Below are 17621 nucleotides of genomic sequence, written 5' to 3' on the forward strand. Positions count from 1 at the left end.
TCTTTTTCTCTCCCATTCATTTAACTCTGCTTTAATTTTTGTTATTTCTCTTTTATTTGCTTTGGGGTTAGTTTTTGGTTGTTTCTGAAGTTCCTCCAGGTGAGCAGTTAAGTCCTCAATTTTTGCTCTTTCTTGTTTTTTAATATGCACATTTAGGGCAATAAATTTCCCTCCCAGCACAGCCTTTGCTGCATCCCATGAGTTCTGATGTGTTGTATTCTAATTTCCATTCTTCTCCAGATAGCTACTGATTTCTCTAGCAATTTTTTCTTTGACCCACTGGCTGTTTAAGAGTGTGTTATTTAATCTCTATATATTTGTGGAAATTATTATTCTTTTGTTGTTATTGAGATCCAGCCTCATTCCACTGTAATCAGAGAAGGTGTGTTGAATAATTTTGATGTTTTTAAATTTATAAAAACCTGTTTCATCCCCAGCACATGGTCTATCCTGAACAGTGTTCCATGAGCACTAGAGAAGAAGGTATATCCTTGTGTTTTGGGGTGTAATTACCTATATATGTCTGTTAGGTCTAATTCATGTATCAAGATGTTCGATTTCTCTATTTCCTCATTGATCCTCTGTCTGGTTGTACTATCTATAGGGGAGATTCCTGTGTTGATGTCTCCTACTATGATTGTTGAAACATCTATTACTCCCTTCAGTTTTGCCACTGTCGGTCTCATGTACTTTGGAGCTCCTTGTTTGGGAGCATAAACCTTTATGATTGTTTTCTCTTCTGGGTGAATTGTTCCTTTTATTGATATATGGTATCCTTCTTTGTCTCTTATGATGTCTTTACACTTAGTCTATTTTGTCTGATATTAGTATAGCTACTCCTGCTTTCTTTTGGTTACAACTTGCGTGGAACATCTTTTTCCGCCCTTTGATTTCTTTTAGCAATGTTATGTAGTTTTCTGTGTACAAGTTCTTTATGTCCCTATTTAGGTTCATTTCTAGGTACTTTATTCTTTCAATCTATTTGTATCCTTGTGTCTAAAATGACTCTCATGTAAGCAGCATATAGTCAGATTATATTTCTTAATCTATTCTGCTAATCTTTGTCTTTTAATTGGTAAGTTTAGTCCATTAATATTCAAAATTATTACTGAAAAGGCATTTCTTGAATCCACCATCTTATCCTTTGGATTTTGTTTGTCAGATCAATATATTCTTTTCCTTCTATCTCTTTTTATCCTTTAAATTACCCCTACTGGTACTCTTCAATTCTGTGCTCTCCTCCAGACCTCCCTCTCCTGTCTTTTTTTTTTTTTTCAGCTGGTAGAATTCCTTTCAGTATTTCTTATAGGGCCAGTCTCTTGTTGACAAATTCTTTCAGGAATTCTTTGTCTGCGAAAACTTTATCCCTCAATTTTGAAAGACTATTTGGCTGGCTACAGAATTCTTGGCTGGATATCGTTCTCTTTCAGGATCTTAAATATATCATACCACTGCCTTCTCATCTCCATACTGCCTGTTGAGTAGTATGGACTCAGTCTTATGTGCTTCCCCTGCATGTATTAGATTCCTTTTCTCTTGCCACTTTCTGAACTTTCTGCTTCTCTTCAACATTTGACAGAACAATTAGTATGTGTCTAGGGAAAGGTCTATTTAGATTTATTCTATTTGGAGTTCATTGGGCTTCTTTGATTTGCATATTTATGTCTTTTATAAGGGTTAGGAAGTTTTCCCCCAATATATCCTCAACTAGTATTCCTAGCCCTTTACTCCTCTCTTCTTCTGGGACACCAGTGATTCTTATATCTGCATGCTTTGGTTTGTCTATCATTTCCCTGAGATCCAATTCAATTTTTTTCATCTTTTTTGCTGTTTTGAGTGTTTGAAATCAATTGTTCTATCCTCTAGCTCACTTATTCTTTCTTCTGCCTCTTCAAATCTGTTATTGTATGTCTCTAGTATACAAATATATTTTTTGGTCTACAGCATCTTTAATCTCTTTGATATCTGCTATTCTTCTATTTATTTCTTCAAATTCCTCTTAATGCTCTTCTAGTGTTTTCTTGAGCTCCTTGATGTCATTAGCCATCCCATTAATTTTATTTAGTAGAGTTATATAAGCATCTTTACTTAGTAGTTCCAAAGTGTGTGCCTCCTCTGGTGTTTTAATTTGGCCATTAGGCTGGGCTATATGTGTCTGCACCTTGATACACTTAATGATCTTCTGTTGTCTTTTCAGCACATAAATTATCTTGATAGGTTTACTTTGGAATTTTATTTCCTTCAATAGTCTAAAGCTTTGTATTTGTGGGATAGATGTGGAGCAGGATTCAGGACAGAGGGTGGGGCACAACAGTGAGTGATGCATTGTAGTGCAGTTAGAGGCTCAAGTTTGGGATGCTATGCTGTTGCATGTGAGCATGGGATGTGAATTGTGGGGTTGTAGAGGTTCAGTGAGGGGGCTGTGGGTATGTGATGCAGCTCAGGCAGACCTTGGGGCACAGAAGCAGGGTGCAGCATGCGAGACACAGAGTCCGAGCATTTCTAGTCCCCCATCTCCCCATCTGTGCACTTTGAGGGCTCTATGCTTCCATTTGGAAAGAGCTACATTATTTTGTAACTAAGTCTTTGAAATTTGATGTGTATTTTACTTATAGCACATCTAATAGACCTGCCATTCATTAGCTATACATTACTAGAACTTTTCCATATCTGAAAGCCCAATTCTAGAAATTTTTTGCTAGTTCTTTGGTGGCATCACAGCTCAGACTTCAGCAATTGTTTTGTGAGAAGACTGGCCATATCTGGAACCATTCATTCTCTAATTCTGTCATTCTAGCCATGTACAACTCCTCAAGCATTGGTCATTCTATTTCCTTGTTGCAATCTTTTGCTGCCAACCCTGATGAATAGCCCTTAAATAGCACACAGAATTGAAAAGTGGCCCCAAGGGAAAATATCTGCCCATCTTCAGCTCACCTCTGACAGGATTTCCCTTCTCTCAAATTTTAGTCTAATCCTTGTTGCTTCCAATTTCTTTGATGCCTTTTGTTTTGTTTGTTTGTTTTTTTTTGGTTGGTTTTGGTAAGCATGGCCTTGTGCCTGACAATCTATAGCATCTTACCTGGATGTAGCTAATTATAACAACTGAATCTGAAGTTTCCTGTGGAAAGTTAAGGTAATAAAGTTTTTCCATTTGAGGAAGTACATATGGCTTACAAACAATTTTAATTTACTAATTATATATATTTTTTTCTTCTGAAATTTTTGTGAGCTGCCACCTTACACACTTGTCCAGGGGTGTTATATTTTCCTGCCATCTTTAACATCCTAACAGGCCTGACACCTTGATTGATTTCACAGGTTCAGAGAATCAGAGCTAATCACCACCCTGCGTCTGTACCATTTTTAAAAAGTGATTCAAATTGTTTTATAAAACAATAGTAATATGAAGGAAGCTGTGGTTTCCACCTTTTATAAAAAGATTACATAACAAACAGCCACTTTGTCAAAATTCTGTTAAGATCTGATGCCTAATTACCTCTTCTAGCTTTTCTGATCAGAGAAATACATGTAAGATGAACTATACACTAGTATATTATAATATTTATAGTGTAATGAGCTTTGGATCCCATTAATAATGTGCTAAAATTTAACTTATGGAAGAAGTATATTTAGCTGTTATGACTTACTTCTTACTTAATCTATATACTCAACAAGCAAAAAATAAATTCTGGGGGGATCCCATGTGTTTGAAGCCCATGGCTCACTGATTAGCAATACTTAGAGAGTATTCATTGGCTGCTGTCTTGAGAGGAACTTATGAATATCAATTCCAACAGCTACACAGGGAAACTTCATGCAGCCAATAATGTATCCAGCTTACATTTACTGAACACCTACTATATTGTAGACACTGTGTTAGTTATTGGATATGCAAAAATAAATACCATAAGACCGTACCCTCTAGAGATAACAGTCTCATTTGTGGAAAAGATAGGTGAAAAATCACAGTATAATGTGGTGTTATAATAGCACTATTTTTAGAGTACTATGAAAACTCAAAGGACTAAATTCAATCTGAACGATTGAGGAATGTAAATGGAATTTTTATTTTAAAGTTAGAACTTGAGGGCAAGAAGGAAATAAAATGCTATAGGAGGAGAAAAATGTTCTGATATAGAAAGTAACATGCATCAATTTCTGAATGGGTAAACATGGAGAATTTTCAGAAAAAAAAGACACAAAACTTGGTATTTTGTAATTTGGGAGCTGTTACTGCTTCCTAGATGACTTTCTTTAGGATCAAGGAACCCAGTTATTCATGAAGGGTAAACTTGTTTGGAACATTAACTGGGCCTTAGTCTACAAACTGGCTAGACACACTAGACACAGTCTTCCTACTTTTAAATAGGAGCCTCTAATCCCAGCTAACATTAATAAAATATTAATTTAATGATGTGTGGCAAAATAATATAATATAGTATGGTATGGTATAGTATAGTATAATGCAACCATATAGAGCATGCATTCATTACTCTATACAATGCAGATGTTGATATAGACAATACCTTTTAGAGTTCCTCCAACCTAGAATTTTGGCATGTTGAATCAATTAAGAGATATATAATGGAGCTGAACCCTTCACGGAGTCACTTATTCTTCAGCACACAAAGTAACACTTTGCACAAAGTATGTGTGGTGATATAATTTTTTAATTGAATGAATGAATTTTATGATCCTGCCTACTGAATATTTTCTGATGATTACAAGTACTTTTTGTTTGTTTTTGTTTTCAAACCATTTTTGTTTTGCTACCAGATATAGAACATGGTCCCATGGCTTTATTTCACTGGCTGAAGAAATTCACTATTGCATACCATGCTGTGCTAACTGTATTAATCAGCTTTTCTATTCAATTAACAACCTCAAAGTCTCAGTGGCATATAACAGTGCACATTCAATTAGAGTTCAACTGATTTTGGCTTGGCCAGGCATGCACTTAGGCTGTGAGTTGGGTTCTGGTTGGCTTCAAATAATTTTTTATCCTTTATGCACTAATCATCATCTTGGTATCTTCTTCTTTTTTTAAAAAAATTTTTTAACTTTTTTTATTAATTAAAAAAATTAACATACAAAACATTAAGATATCATTCCATTCTACATATATAATCAGTAATTCTTAATATCATCACATAGTTGCATATCATCATTTCTTCGAATATTTGCATCAATTTAGAAAAAGAAATAAAAAGACAACAGAAAAAGAAATAAAATGATAACAGAGAAAATAAAAGATTATACATACCATACCCCTTACCCCTCGCTTTCATTTACCACTGGCATTTCAAACTAAATTTATTTTAACATTTGTTTCCCCTATTATTTATTTTTATTCCATATGTTCTACTCTTCTGTTGATATAGTAGCTAAAAGGAGCATCAGACACAAGGTTTTCACATTCACAGAGTCTCATTGTGAAAGTTATATCATTGTTCAATCATCAAGAAACATGTCTACTGGAACACAGCTCTACATTTTAAGGCAGTTCCCTCCAGCCACTCTGCTACATCTTGAACAACAAGGTGATATCTACTTAATGCATAAGAATAACCTCCAGGATAACCTCTCAACTCTGTTTGGAATCTTTCAGCCATTGACACTTAGTCTTATTTCACTCTTCCCTCTTTGGTTGAGAAGGTTCTTTCAATCCCTTGATGTTAATTCTCAGCTCATTCTAGGGTTTTTATCAGTCCCTTGATGCTGAGTCTCAGCTCATTCCAGGATCTCTGTCCCACGTTGCCAGGAAGGTCCACACCCCCGGGAGTCATGTCCCATGCAGAGAGCGGGAGGGTGGTGAGACTGCTCATCATGTTAGCTGGAGAGAGAGGCCACATCAGAGGCTCTCTTGGGGGTGACTCTTAGACCTAAATTTTAAGTAGACTTGACGTATCCTTTGTGGGGTTAAGTTTCATACGAACAAACCCCAAGACTGGTCGCTCAGCCTATAGCTTTGGTTAACCACACTGCTTGTGAGAATATCAAGAATTCAACTTGGGGAAGTTGAATTTCTCCCCATTCTCACCATGCCCTGAAGGGGGCTTGCAAATACTTTTCCAGTCACTGATTAAATCACTCTGGGATTCATCGGGGCATCACTCTGGACAAACCAACAAAATCTCATATCCTACCTGAGATTCCAAGTACTTATGGCATTCAATCAAACTATCTACATGAGTTATATTAGGAAATGCTCTATTCAAAATATAAATTTTGTAACAAATAAACATTTTTTGCTTTAGTCTCACACATAAGGTGACATTTTAAAGTATTAATTGTCATCTATTTTCAGCACCCTGCAATAATGACATTCCTTTGTTCTTCCTCATGCAAAAACATTTTTAAAATTTGTACACTGTACATTTCACTATTATTATATACTCTAGGCATTCCTAGATTATACCATCTCGATCTTTACCATCTATCTTTCTTTCTGATTTCATTTATGTTCCCAGCCCTCCTCCCTCGATCATTCTCACATACAGCTTCATTCAGCGTTTTAACATAATTACATTGCAGTTAGGTAGTATTGTGCTGTCCATTTCTGAGTTTTTATATTCAGTCCTGTTGCACAATCTGTATCCCTTCAGCTCCAATTACCCAATATCTCACCTTGTTTCTCTCTCCTGATGGTCTCTGTTACCAAGGAAATATTCCAAGTTTATTCACTAATGTCAGTTCATATCAGCGAGACCATATAGTATTTGTCCTTTTGTTTCTGGCTAATCACACTCAGCATAATGTCCTTAAGGTCCATTCATGTTGTTACATACTTCATAACTTTATTCTGTCTTACAGCTGCATAATATTCCATCTTATGTAAATGTCACAGTTTGTTTAGCCAACTGTCTGTTGATGGACATTTTGGCTGTTTCCATCTCTTGGTAATTGTAAATAATGCTGCTATAAACATTGGTGTGTAAATGTCCATTTGTGTCCTTGGTCTCGTGTCCTTTGAGTAGAGACAGCATATAGATGGGTCCTGTTTTTAAATCCATTCTGCCAGACTATGTCTTTTGATTGGAGAGTTTAATCCATTAACATTCAGTGTTATTACTGCATGGGTAGTACTTTCTTCTACTATTTTGCCTTCTGGATTTTATGTGTCATATCTAATTTTCCTTCTTTTTATTTTTACTCATAGTCTTCCTTTCTACACTCTTCTCCACACCTCTCTCTTCTGTCTTCATATCTGTCTCTAGCATTCCCTTTAGTATTTCTTGCAGAGCTGGTCTCTTGGTCACAAATTCTCTCAGTGATTTTTTGTCTGAAAATGTTTTAATTTATCCCTCAGTTTTGAAGGACAATTTTGCTGGATATAGAATTCTTGGTTGGCAGTTTTTCTCTTTTAATAATTTAAATATATTATCCCACTGTCTTCTCACCTCCATGGTTTCTGCTGTGAGATCTGCACATAGTCTTATTGGTCTTCCCTTGTATGTGATAGCTTGCTTTTCTCTTGCTGCTTTCAAGATCCTCTCTTTCTCTTTGACCTCTGACATTCTGATTATTAAATGTCTTGGAGTATGTCTACTTGGATCTATTCTCTTTGGGGTATGCTGCACTTCTTGGGTCTGTAATTTTAAGTCTTTCATAAGAGTTGGGAAATTTTCAGTGATAATTTCCTACATTAGTTTTTCTCCTCCTTTTCTCTTCTCTTCTCCTTCTGGGACACCCACAACACGTATATTCATGCACTTCATATTGTCTTTCAATTCCCTGAGTCCCTGCTCATATTTTTCCATTTTTTTTCCTATAGCTTCTGTTTCTTGTCAGATTTCAGATATTCCGTCCTCCAGTTTTGAAATCCTATGTTCTGTCTCTCGAAATCTACCATTGTATGTTTCTTTTTTTTTCATCTCTTCTACTGTGTCTCTCATTCCCATAAGTTCTGTGATTTGTTTTTTCAGACTTTCAGTTTCTTCTTTTTGTTCTTTCCTTCCCTTGTTTATATCCTCCCTCAATTCATTGATTTGGTTTTTGATAAGGTTTTCCATGTCTGTTCGTACATTCTGAATTAATTGTTTCAGCTCCTGTATGTCATTTGAATTGTTGGTTTGTTCCTTTGACTGGGCCATATCTTCAATTTTCCTAGTGTGATTTGTTATTTTTTGCTGGTGTCTAGGCATTTAATTACCTTAATTAGTTTATTCTGGAGATTGCTTTCACTTCTTTTATCTAGGGTTTTCTTGCTGGATGAATTTGTTGTCTATCTGTTCTTTGACATTCCATTCAGCTTTATTTGGACCTTTAGCTTAAGTTTTGTTTAACAGAGGAGAATTTTTCAGTTCTTGTTTTCTTGTTTCTTGCCCTGCTTGTGTGGTGCCTTCCCACCCCCCACACTTAGGAGGATCTACTTAGATATTATATACCCCAGCCAGATTTTCCCAGACCAAACTGGCCTCCTTTCAGGAGGAAAGAGTCACCTGCATTGGTTTTCCCTGAGGGTGAGACCCAGCAGGTTGAAAGACTTTCCTGTGAAGTCTCTGGACTCTGTTTTTCTTATCCTGCCCTGTGTGTGGTGCTTGTCTGACTGCAGGTCCCACCAGCATAAGATGATATGGTATCTTTAACTTTGGCAGACTCTCCCTGCTGGGGGCGTGGTGGAGACAGAGGAGAGATTGTAGGCTGGTTTTAATGGCTTCAAATTACCAAGCCCTGGTGTCTGAATTCCTTGATGGAGGGATTCCACCTGGGTGGGGCTTCACCCCTCCCCTGGGGAAGGCACAGGCTCCAGACAAGCCCCCAATAGAGCTCACTTCTTCCTATGCCTGGGGCAGCTGCAGCCTGAAAAGTCTTGCCACTGTATCCAGAGGCAGTCAAGCCTTTGTAGATACACAGCCACAAAAACCTCTGTTTCCTTCTTTTTTCCCCCCCCTTTTTCTGTCAATCCTGCCCCCTTGGCCCCAGGGCAAAAATGAGCAACATCCACTTTGATCAGGTTCACCTAAGCTGGGGGCCTATTTTTAGTAGTCAGAATTTGTTAATTAGTTCCACAATTGGTGTTTGATTGTGTCCAGTCCCTGCTGCTGGTAAAGTCCTTTCCTTTCCCCTCTGGGAAGCGGCTTGTGGGGGAGGGGCACTGGCTGCCACAGCTTTGAGAACTCACGGTTCTGGGGGGTGCTTGCAGCCGGTCCAGCTGGTCCAGACTGGGGTATGCTGGGTGTCTGGTCACTGACGTGGCCCCAGGATCTGTCCTGTACTGTTTCTGGTTATTTAGTAGTTGTTCTGGAGGATGAACTAAAATGTGCACGTTGTTAAGCCGCCATCTTGACCCGGAAGTCGGTATGTTCTTCTTATGAGAAAATGTAGTGTAACGAAAAGCTAGCTCCTCTATGCAAGCACATATTATGCCTCTGCTTATGTTGCTTTGCCTATTTAGTAAATCATGTGGGTAAGTCCAACATTAAGTGATAAGGTCCATTTTGACTATCTTAAAAAACAGAGCTATGGTATATATGTATGTTACTATTAAAAAGAAAAACTTCAGGTCAATAATTAAATCTATCACATTTTCTTAGTAGATATATGTAAGACCATGTGTCTCTGATTCAGGTCAAGAATCTTGTGTTACGTTTTATACTTGTTAATAGACTTCTTAACATCTTAGCAATAATACCTGATGAGCTGATGTAAACAGGAAACCTGATTTTGTGTTGTAGGTAGCTTTTTAAAGTAACACAAATCCCACTGATTTTTAAATAATTTTCTCTGTATGACAAGAATATATCAATATCAAAAAAGTTCATAAAATTCTAAGACTTTTGAATTTAAAAATACTTAATATCCATAATAATCCATAATAAAATACTTATGAAGCACATGATTAAAGATACTTCCTGCATATTTCATTCTAGAAATATATTCCAAAGTGAGAACTCCATTACCATGGCACCATAACAGGCAATTATTATCTCAAGGAATTCAGAATAATCATAGTTGTGGTTCTCTCTTTTTCATAATTCTTTGGTATTTATTCATCATCCTTCATTCACTGATTTTATCACAATTACATGAAGTATTAAAGGATATCATCAGAAGTAAATCAGTCAGAGATGATCAATATCTCGTAGATGTGTGCTTATCTATCAATGTGAAAGGCCTCTATGCCCATGAAGCTAATCATACTTCAGGAGTAATTGATAGAACATGTAATAAGAGTGACAACTGCTGCTGGTGAGTTTTGAATATGGGGAATTTAGTCACGATAATTAATGTAGAGTCTTTATTTTGAGCACTTACCTGCAATAATGATAATGGAGAAGATTCTTCTTATCACTATTGATATTAATTGATAAAGCATTTGAAAAGTGGCCAATGGGACTCAGAGGTACAGCCTTGACATTGGACTTGCCTTTGAATCCCATGAACCCATTTTGTAATGCAGCTATCCATAAAATAGTAGAAACTTGCAATACAAAATGTGGTTTTTAATGCAGCTATTTATAAAATAGAAACTTGCAAGGTGTTCTGTACATGGTCATGGTGCCTGGGGGTGCGGGGTAGTGGTGGAAAGGGGCCTTTTTCTACTCTGAAAACTGGAAATAACTGATTATTCCTGGGATTTCAGATAGAGTTCAATTGTTAGGAAGATAACTGAAGACAACTATTTCAAAAGATAAGATGTCAAAAAGAGTTATATTGATCAGAAAATCAATCAGTAAAAACTGAAAGTAAACAAAGATTTTATTCACTGATCATCCTGAGATAATCAGTGAATAAAATATTTTCCCTTGACATATGGTCTTTGGATAGGAAATTACTTTTTTCTTCTTTTATTTTTTTAAATCTCAGAAATAAAATATGTACAGTTTAACATCTGCCAAGTTAACCAACCTTAAAAGGAAATCTGTTACTAAAGAACGCCATTTCCACTGTCTGAAGCTCTGTTGTTAAAAACAGAAAAAAGGAGAACATCAAACTGGGTCAGACCTTGCATTTTATTTTGGTACACAGTGGTCTTCAGTGACTAATTGGGTGTAGAAGGGTGAACAAACCTTAGCATTCCTTATGTTTTCCCTCATCAGAGCTAGATCTTTAAAAAGTAAAAAGAAAAAAAAAAAAAACCCTTATTTGTACCCCTAGTGAAAAACAAATATCAGGAAGTGAGCTACTTGGCAGCATATTAAGAAAAGAAATGACTATGAAGTTTTCCAGATTCTCAAAGTAAAATGGAAACCATGATTGTTTAAGAAAAGTAAAACAATGTTACAAGTATCTGGGCTAGGAAGAATACCAGTAGCCCGAAGTTAAATATTTGGCCTTTTAATTTTCATTTAGTCAAAGAAAAAATACTTAACTTTAAAAATCATGCTATAATTATGATTAGGCTAACTGCTAATTCCATCCCAAATTCTAGGGTGTGGTTTCTAAAGGTGCTTCAGCCTGCATGCCAAATCCGGAACAATGGTAGGAACTGCCTAGGATATTATATTTAGCAAAATTCTCTGACTGCATTTGGATCATTGCAAAAAAAGTGTCATGATTGATACATCAGCCAAGATCCTGGCAGGAAATAGAATTTATATCAGATGGTTCAAATGAGATTTAATGAAGGTATTAAATAATGAATATGGGCAGGTGAAGGGGACTTGTAAAAGGTGAGGAGGATCCTAAATACAAGCCTCAGAGAAAAGCCCCAGGACTGAAAAGGCAGGGATGCAATAATGTTACCATATCCTCTGTGGAAGCTGGACCTGTAGAGGAGGGCCTGCTTGATAGAAGCTATGGAAGAGATCTGGGGGGCTACCTCCAAAAATGCTCCCCACAAGGAGGGAGCAGGGAACCAAACTTTCTTCCTGAACTCTGATGTCCTGCCAGTACCTCCCTTTGGCCAAATCAGAGGTGGGCTGATAAATGACATGTTTAACAACTGGCTTTCAAAATTAAAACAAAAACAAACCTTGATTTTAGAATTTCCCAATATCCATACCGCAATCACTGCCACCATGGCTGATGCCAACACAATGTGAGGTCACTGAACTTGGAGTTGTGAAGAACTGGGTACAGTTGGTTTTTGCAAGCTCATGTTAGCTGGTTCCAGTATACCACTGGGCTAAAGGCAAACAAGAGCTGATCATCAGGGAAACAAAGTAATGTGCTATGCCGGGAATTTAGAGCAAGCCAAGGCTGGTGGAGACTGGATCGCATGTATTGTAGTGGGCAGAGAAGGACGTAATCGATGAGAGACAGTGCAGTTGAGAAGGTAAATAAATTGCTCAAAATTTCCTCATAATTGGCCTAGCCAGAATTCAATTTAATTTTTCTGATAGAAGTGAAGGGTCTTATTTCCTATGTCGTTCTAGCTCTTTCCTGGCTAAGAAAGAATAGCTCTATTAAACATGCACCACCAATTTCATAAAGAAATCTTTTGAGCCAAGCCTAATTTGAAGCAAAGATTTCAGAGATGAAAAGCCACTTAGCGGGGAGTTTAGCTTCTGGATGGGTCTGCAAAAAGAAAATACATTTCTAGGTTTAGAAACGGAGCCTCTTCATCTTTGACTTTTTGAAACAGATTGGAGTAGTAGGGATACACTTCAGTAAGATTCTATGGTAGGAAAGCAAGGAATTGGCCTTTCTTCTGGAATGTTTGTTCAGAGATCCATGGGGGAAAAGTCAGTTCTTTGTAAGTAATCTCTGTGGCAGGGCTTTTAAAGATAGTATTTTAAGTATCCACATGGTAGTTATTTATAATTAAGTACTTTTTGAAATCTCATTTCAAATTGAGAGTTGATGATCGTGAATCCTCTAACTCCCAAGTATGGGTATAATTTTTTTTTTCTTTGACAAGTTAAAGAATTCCATTTATTCAAAGTTGACCATGTGCCAGACTCTTTTTATTTGTAATATATAACAGGAGGTTAATGTTGGACATTTCCCTTAGATTTGATGGAGGATGCAAAATGCCAAAAGGAAACCATTTTGTGACATATCTTCCCAAATTAGGAAGTGAGGTGTGATAGGTAAAATTTTGTACCCCAATACACATATATTCGAAATCTTAATCTACATTTTCGTGGATGAGAAGCCATTGTAAACAGGAACGCTTCAGGGTGTTATTTTGACTGAAGCTGTAGCCAAATGAAGTAGGATGGATCTTAATCTGGATTATTGAAGGCCTTATAAAGAGGACCTGGAAATCATGGAGTGGATCTATCCGGGGAGAGATGGGATAGCCACAGGAGCTAGCTTTAGCTCCACCAACAGTGGGGCAAGGCTGCATGACCATTTTTTATAGATTAGAGATGGTGTTGGGTAAAATTTGCCTGATGCTCTTTTAAATCGTGCTCAAGGAAGCAATATGAGGGGTCATGTGATCTCAACAGAAAAGATGGACTGATATATACCCAAGGACAAACAGAAGAAACATAAGTGGCCATAACAGAGAAAAAAAAAATGAATATATAAATATATATATACATCCACACCTATATATCACCTTCATCTTGGGAGGAGCAGTCCAAGGCTACAGAAAACAACACCAAGAGAGAGTCAACATTGAGTATCCACAAACCTCAGAATGCCCTAATGTTAACTCAAGACCAGAATTGCAAAGTAAAATAATTCCTCTTTCTTAATTACTCCTAATTTGCTCCAACAGTGGGGCTGTCAGAAACCATGGCTCGTCAACTTGTTAGAGGAAAAGAAATGCAAAGAGAGAAAATAGAGAATCCATCCATCCCCCATTCCCGCTACAGTCTTCTCAAGCATTAAGCAAGCTCAAATTGGGAGGAGAAGCTTGAATTTTTTTTTTATCATTTGAAAAAAAATCTTTTAATTTTAAAAATGAGTATATTGTGACTAGAAGTGACTTTAAGTTTCTTAAGTATATGAGACTAACCAGAGAATTTATGGAAACATGAAAAGCACAAACCAAAAAAGTAAAAGAAAGATGAATTTGACTGCAGTATTATCATGAAATTAAGAAATGATTGCAACACATGTAATTGTCTGAATTTTAAAAGAACTATAAAATGAGAAGTAAAAAGAGAATCAGCTAAATAGAAAGTTAAGTAAATGTCATGAATAGGCATTTAATAGAAAAGGAAGTATGAATGCAAATGAATATTATTTGAAAGAAGTCGAGGCCATATAATAAGCAGATAAATACAAATTAAAACTTAAATGAAATACTATTTTACACGTATCAGATATGCAAATTAAAAGCCTCACAAATCAAGTGCTGGTGGGACTGTAGATCTAGAGAAACATACTCTGATGGTGGGGTACAAATTGGTACCAACTAGTAAATTTGAGGTGATAGTTATCACGCTGTTTTAACTTCATTAATCCAGAACTGCGCATCTCAGAATTCACTTTCCAGTTTGGTTTCAGGTTAGGTTTTCCAGTCACAAAATAAATTTATTTGTGTTTGATCAGAGTCAGTGAGTGACAGACTTAGAGGGGCCATTGGGTTCTGGTTTGTCCTCCCTTTATCTTACTCTTCATCCAGCCAGCTATTCTTTCTGTCTGTCAGTCGTGCTGGATATTTTGCTGTGGACACACAGAAATACTACGAAAACTCAGCAGCCTTCCATAAACTTCTATTCCAAACCCTTTTGCAGTTCTACTCTAGTGGCTGGACATGCCTCGCTTTCTGTAAGCTCCAATTTTTTCACCCACATCAAGGATACTTTTTTCTGCTCATTTCCAGATTTTTCTTTCCCCAGCTCTTTCCACAATTGTGTAATATCAATACCAATAATAAATTCCTTATTTCATAAAATATAATACAATCAGAGTTCCGTTTCCCTGCCTGAACCCTAACTGACACTGATGATACACACAATTTCTGATTCTGCAAATCCAGTCTCAGGTATATATCCTGAAGTATGTTTTGTCCTTGTGCACAAGAAAACACACAAAAAAATTTCATAACAGTATATTTTAATAACAAGACCAAATTCAACCCGAATATCCATCAAATATAAAATAAATAATGTGTGGTATGATCTCATAAAAAGGTGAACAAACTATAGCTCACTAATCAAACCTCAGGAACATAATAGTTACACAAAAGGTCATAGAAGAATAATGTATGTAATGGCACATTTATATAAAGTAGATTATCATTCAAGCTTAAGCAATATATTCTTTTGATGCACCTACACATTTGATAAAATGTTAAGGAAAAGGATCATTGTTACATCTGAAAAAGGAAGACTAAAATAGAAACTGGGAGAGACTGGTAGGTAAGTGCTATTCATTTTATGATTATTCATTATACCTTACTCTCCTATTATTCATATATTTATAATTATTCCATATCCAATAAAGGCCAAAAGTTTTAGAATGTTTAGAAAAGAAGAATCTTGAGGCTTCAACTATATTTCATCCAGTGGCAGAGAATACCCAACCCCAGAAAACATTTTTGAACAAGTAAGAGGGGGAAAGTATAAATTGGCTTTAGGATTATAACCCATCATATTCCACTTGTTCAATGTGCTGATTACTCAAGGATTATCTCACCTACTCCCACAACCACCTTGGGAGATAGGCAATATTAGTCCCATTTTTAAAGGAGAAAAAAAGGAGACTCTTAGAGCCTCAATTTAATTTATACAGATTCACATAGGTAGCAAATGCCAAATCTTGAATTATTTATTTTTCTTTCTTCATAAGACTTCTCTCACTGCATCTCTCTTGAGTTATTCCAGAGTTACAAATATCTCCATCATAACAGAAAATAAGGAATTATATTAGTAGTGATTTACAAATTTGACTAATTATCAGAAGTAACTCGGAAACATTTTATAAAATTAAAGATTGAAATTCCCAAATCTGCAAAACACTGTTGGCCATTATTGAATGGCTGCCTTTATTTTAAACTCTACCTTCACTAGGTCAAATGTCCTAACTGAAATAAATGTAGTATAACATCTCTAAAATCCTATAGCATTTATGTAACCAGTTTTATGCATGCCAAATTCTATCTTGCATTATAGCTATCTATTTAATATTTCCCTCAGATGTTAGGTTAATATTTCTTGAAATCAGGCTTCATATCTAGGTGAAACATTTTTTCCAAAATAAGTAGCACAGTAATTTACATACAATGGGTTCATAAAAGTATATTTAAGCAATAAAATATTAAGGATTTGTAGATTAGAAAATAACAGGATGGTAATACACATAGGAAAAGTTAGGAGCAGACAGTTCTTAAAATACAGACTTGAAGGGAAAGAAAAGCCAAAGAAAAATATTTAAGGATTTAAAACGGATTTATAATGTCTGGTAAAGGGTTTAGAAAAATATTATATAACCCTATATATTTGGGTCATACTAGTACTTATTGGATAATTTAAAATGTTGAGTAAATATAACTTACAACCATAAATGATGTAGTTTAATCTGAGAGTAAAAAGTACCTTTAATTTATTTAGTATAGTCTAGGTATAGACACTTGTTTTAATTTGCAAGCGGCGGAAATGCAATATAGCCAAATTGCTATAGCTTTTATAAAGGGAATTTCATAAGTTACAATTTTACAGTTCTAAGGAAGTGAAGGTGTCCAAACTAAGGCATCAACTAGACTTTACCTTCACTCGAGAAAGCATCTGGGTCTAGAAGACACATGTCAGCTGGGTTGTCACGTGACTGGCATCTGCTGGTCCCTTGCTCCTGGGTTGCATTGCTTTCAGTCTCTGTTCCTGTGGGGGTTCCTCACTTTGCTTCTCCAGGGCTGGCTTTCATCTCTTGGCTTCCCTTGGCTCTTTCCAGGCTCTAGGCTTGCTTATCATCTCACAGTGATGTCTGCTGGGCTCCAAGCATCCTCCAAATATTGGTGTCTCTGTTCTTTGAGGCAACTGTTCTCCAGATGTCTACGTATGCTCTCTCGGTCAGCTTTGATGCTTCTGTAATTTTTTCTGACTCTCTCTTCAAAAGTTTTCCTCTTTTAAAGGACTCCAGTAAACTAATCAAGACCCACCTGGAATGAGTGGAGTCACATCTCTATCTAATCGAACGGTTACACCCACAGTTGGGTGTGGCACATCACCCCGAAGATAATGTACTCAAAAGTTTCTGCCCTACAGTATTGAATTAGGATTAAAAGAAACCGCTGCCTCCACAAGATGGCTCAGAATTAAAACATGGCTTCTCTGGGATACATAATGCTTTCAAACTGGCACAACAATGATCTAAGTATTTTGTGATTATTCATTTTATTTAATTCCCACAGTTCTTTAAGACAAAATTTTATTTTAATCTCATACATGAAGAAATTGAGGATTAGAACAATATCCAAATCCTATCCTATATAACAATGTCATAGACCTGTATATGGTCCTTGGTACAACCTTGCAAGGACCATTGACTTAAGCCAGGACATTCTTATCTAAAAAATATCCAATCAATTATGTATAGGGAGCCATCTTATTCACTAAAAGGCCAAAAAGCTAGCCCTTCAAATAAGTAGCAGCCTCAGGCTTAATTAATTCTTTCAGTAATGCATTTTGTCACTCTAGAGTACATATAAAGGTATTTTGGGACTGCTTATGCTGTACAAGATATTGTGCTAAGCACCAACTACCTCTGTACATTTGTGACTTTGTGAAACTGACTTAATCCTTAATATTCTTCTATTTCCAGCTGTAAAATGGGAA

This window comes from Tamandua tetradactyla, chromosome 8 (genome assembly GCF_023851605.1).
Source record: "Tamandua tetradactyla isolate mTamTet1 chromosome 8, mTamTet1.pri, whole genome shotgun sequence".
NCBI lineage: Eukaryota > Metazoa > Chordata > Mammalia > Pilosa > Myrmecophagidae > Tamandua > Tamandua tetradactyla.